Consider the following 5,042-nt stretch of genomic DNA (forward strand, 5'->3'; position numbering starts at 1 on the left):
GTGCTGGTTCAACTGGAGGTCAGCATGTAGAAGAATGCAAATCGATCCATTCTTATTGCCCTGTACAAAGCTTAAGTGCAAGTGGATCAAGGACCTCCACATCAAACCAGATACACTCAAACCAATAGAAGTAAAAGTGGGGAAGAGCTTTGAAGACATGAGCACTGGGAAAAATTTCCTGAATAGCACACCAATGGCTTATGCTCTAAATTTCATGGTCTAAAATTTTTGTTTCAGTTTTTCTTCTTGGGGCCCATAACTATTAAATTGTGGCTTCTGAATTATGAAATTTACATATTTAAAAACTGTTATGTTGGTTGTAGTTTTTACTGTGAGATGTTGGCATATGAAGAATAAATGATTTGATATGGTTCAATTTTAATCTCATTACTCCTATGTTAAGAGAGAAATGGGTTTTTGGTGGCCTGAGAGGTGACTATGGAATATGTCCAAGAGGAGTGAATCTCTTATGAGGGTTGCGTGACCAGCTAAAATGAGTTCCTAGGTAGGGTAGAGGACTTGAAAGCTTATGAGAGATTCAAATGCAGTACTTTTGAGATAGAAAAGAGTGAGTGGGAAAGCTGGACTTGTCTCAAGGTACCTAAGAGCATGTAAGTTGAATACCAGGAGCTAATGTCCTGAGACAGTATGAGCCTCTAACCTTTGATTTTTTTACCAAGATCCTTGTCATTACCATGAGTTCCCTACATATTCTGCCCCTTACTATGTGTGTCATGAACATTTTACCAGGGGATTTGCTTTAGTTAGTGAGTAAGGGAATCAATCATGTCATACCATTGCCATGACTTAGGTGGATCTTTAGGATTTTCTTTGGGTGACTCATCATGAAAAAAAATCACACTTAGTTTCTGTATTGATTCAAGGAGATTGGTGAGACAGAGCAAACTGAGGTGGGCTAGTCATCTAAACTCTATACAATTGCCGAGGCAGTCTATACCAGTCTTTCTTTGTATTGGTCAATAAAATGATTTATTCCGGGAAATTTGCAGAATATCATAATAAAGGCCATCGGTCTAAGTTAAAAGTATTTAGCAAAGGTTATAATTGCTTCTTGATTTGGAAAGTGGATTCGTATCAGAGCATAGAAGAGTGTAAGAACAAAATAAATACGTAAAACAAAGCAAAGCAGAGCAAAGAACTGCAACAGAACCAAACTGGCTTTGGTCCATGCCTAGTCTACCACAGGATAAATGTCATCAGGCATTGAGTACTTTGTGCTTTAGGCAGCACAGATCAGAAGCTGAACTTCACTGTGCAGTAAGTGTGATGACATAATTGTCTCCTAAGCTCTGGAAACTGAGGAGGCAATTTCAGAAGAATGATGATTAGAGAGAGAAAAGAAAAATCTTTGTTTTCTGGAAGAAGTCATTCCTTGGCCTCAGTTTCTCCCAGAAATAATTATTTTTAAATTAGAGTAAAATATCTTTATTAGTTGGGTGGAAAGGAATAGGAGAGTCGCTACCATATTTAAGTTAGAAGAAAGAATCATGGGGTCCTCGGAAGAGATGAGAACTGCCTGCTCCTACCAATGTAGTTACTATAGCCAACACACTTAGTTAATGGGAAGATTTAATTCTAGCTTGCTTCCTGTTGCAGTGATAAAAGTCCATGGCCAAAAGTACCTTGGAAGAAAAGGGATTATTTGATTTACATGTCTGTGTCACAATCTATCATTGGGAGAAGCCAGGCCAATAGCTCCAGGAAGGAATTGAAGCCAGGAACTGAAGAGGAGGCTATGGAGTAAATGCTGCTTATGGGCTTGCTCTCTAAGGCTTGCTATGCTTAGTTTCTTATGTAATGAGGGCCAACTGCCCAGGAGTCTCATAGCTCGCAATGAGCTGAGGTGCCCAAATCAACCATTACTCAAGAAAATGTCCACAGGCATCCCACAGGAAAATTCAGTGGTGTGGTAAATTCTTTAGATCAGGTTGCCTCTTCTCTGGTGACAGTTTGTTTTAATTTGACGAAATATTGTTGTAAATGAGCTTAGAAAGTAAATATAAAGCCCATGCTTATATTATTCATGGTTATATTAACCAGACACTAAATCTGAACTAAATACAGACTTATTCAATATGTTACAAGCAAATGCTGAAAATTAAAGCTACAGTTTTTTGATGAGACAGAATGAGGTAACAGCCATCTAAGTAAATCTAAACGTGAATGAGGTAACAGCCATCTAAGTAAATCTAAATGTGAATGGATTAAAGATAAATAAAATGGATACCAGAAAGAAAAGACAGAATTTAAAAGCATAATCTTTTCAGATTTAAAAAAAATTACTAAGAAAAGAGAAAGGGAATATTGCTGTCAGCAAAATTAAAGTAAAAAAAAAACCCAAAAGTTACTTCCTGAAGCCACCATGAATCATTTGATATTTGACGGTCAATATAAGATTCCCTCAAGGGTCATGCTTGGCAATATTCGTAATGCTCTTAAATTCATGTAGAAGTCACTTCTAGTACATAGCCACCAACAGATCTTACCAGATCTGTCCTGTGGAAAATCTAAGAGGGAAAAAAAATCTTTGCAGACTGGAAAAAAATCCCATTGCACAAACTGAGAATAAAAATCCCTTCAAAATAGTATTTGAAGCTACATGTTCAAAGAATAGGAACGTCTCAAGACAGGTGTGGGACAGACAGGATCAGGCGCATGGGGAGATGTGAGGTAGCTATGGTAAGGACCTGACTCATCCAGTTCTCTGTGGAGGGTTATTTTCTGTTCTCTTCTTTGTCTGCTCTTGTTTAGGTCTCCAGAGAATCTGCAGGAGTTAGGACAGTCTGTACCTTAGCCGTTCTCTGATCTTCTTGACTAGCATGGAGATAAGCAGAGATCTTACTGTCTATGGGGTCTGCATGGGTGTGTGTGTGTGTGTGTGTGTGTGTGTGTGTGTGTGTGTGTGTGAAATTTCCATCTCTCTTACTACAAATGTTGTAATAACAACTTCAGTTTAGTTTTAGAGTCTTTAATTTACAAGGAGACAGAGGAAAAATTCGTAAGAAGGAGTATTCTGGTAATATCCTTCCTCATTTGAATTTCAAACCAGACTTGGGTTTTGGGTTATAAAACTTTAAGATATTAGCAAAATGGTGACTTCTTCATCTCTGGTATCCTGCTCTAAGTGGCTTTAACCCTGGTACACTGGTAATAAACACAAGGGGATGGTGGATCTTCTATTTACATGCCGCCTTTAGAAAAGGAAATGTTTTGTTTTATTTTTATTTCTTATTTGCTTAATTTAAATGAACCAATTTTGTTCTATTGAATTAGGCTATGGGCAAACTATCTTCAAGTCCTAGGAGCAGCAAAGATAAGGCTGGGTCCATCGTTGAATTCTCTTAGCTATTTCCATATTAGTTGCTTGGAAAAATGTCTTCTCATGGGAGACAAAAAGTTTATTGCCAAAGATAATTACACACACACACACACACACACACACACACACACACACACACAGAGAGAGAGGGGGGGGGACTCTCAATCTGTTTGTCACAGTACCATATCTAAGTCCTCAAGAGTCTAGATAGCCCCAATCAGGTGGACAGGAATTAAGGAATTTAGGTTGACTTTTGATCTCACAAAGACTGTTTTCACAGAAGCTCCTGAGCTCCTACCTTCAAGCAGTTAACAAGGATGAGCTGGACAATTGTTTATAAGGATTCAAGAGTGTCAATATCAGACAGTGGAAAGTTCCACTTGGCTGTATTTGTTAGTAACGAAAGGCCTAGCTGTGCACCTTGGAAGAGATGATCTTTACTTCGTGATGTTACATGGCAACACCCTTCTCTTTCAGTGTCCAACTCTAGGTTTCGTCTCTCTCGTGGGTGGTGCTGATCTAAAGCTTTGTCTGCATCGAACAATTGTTCCATATTTAGGATATCAAGGTATTGCCCATTTTTACCCAACTAGTTTTATAGTTACCTTTTAATATTTTAGGAACAATTTGGGTTCGAAGGTTTTATAGGTGGGTTGATGTCCCCATTCCCCCACTGGGGGTCCTTTCTGGACATGGTCTTTCCAGGTTCTATCTCCCCACCATTGGGCATTTTAGCTAAGGTCACCCACATAGAGTCCTGTGAGTATCTCCCATCTAATTCTTTGAAATTTTCTGACAGTTCCCCACCTCCACCACTCCAGGCAGCTACACATTACAATTCATTCTCTGGGGCTTTCTCCTGTCTCTCCCCAGAGCGCTCACTCCCTCTGCCACCCAATATTACTTTGTTCCCCCTTCCAAGTGGGATTGAAGCAACCTTACTTGGCCTTCCTCCTTGTCTTACTTTATAAGGTCTGTGGGGTCTGTCAAGGGTATTCTGTAGTCTGGGGCTAATATCCACTTATTACTGAGTACATACCACGCATGTCCTTTGGGGTGTGGCTTACCTCACTCAGGATGATACTTTTTAGTTCCATCTATTTGTCTGCAAAATTCATGATGTCCTTATATTTAATGGCTGAATAGTATTCCACTATGTAAATGAACTGCACATTTCTGTATCTTTTCTTTAGTTGAGGGACATCTGGGTAAGAAATGCAGGGACGAAAATGGAGAAGAGACTGAAGGAGTGGCTGACCTGTGACAGACCCGTCTTGGGATTCATCCCATGGAAGCGAGGTATGGGGGAAGAACTCTGGGAGACGGGACAGGGAGGGGATATCATTTGGGATGTAAATAAATAAATAAATAAATAAATAAACAATAATTATTTTAATTCATTTTGTTTTATATCTATGAAAGCTTTGCCTGTATGTATGCATGTGTACTATATGTATGTATGATGCCCAAAGAGGTCAGAAAAAGTATCAGATCCCTTGGAGGAGTTATGATTATGCATGGTTGTGAACCACAGTACTGGTCTTAGTCAGAAAACACGTACTGTTGAGCCTTCTCTCTAGTCACTTGGCCTAACTAATTTAGAAACTACCAGGTAAACACTTGGCTTACAATTGGTTCATGAAAGTCACAAAATCTTGTCCAAAGCACAGGAAGCTAATTCTGCCCTTTGAGTGACACTGCT

This window comes from Rattus rattus, chromosome 12 (genome assembly GCF_011064425.1).
Source record: "Rattus rattus isolate New Zealand chromosome 12, Rrattus_CSIRO_v1, whole genome shotgun sequence".
NCBI classification, from domain to species: domain Eukaryota; kingdom Metazoa; phylum Chordata; class Mammalia; order Rodentia; family Muridae; genus Rattus; species Rattus rattus.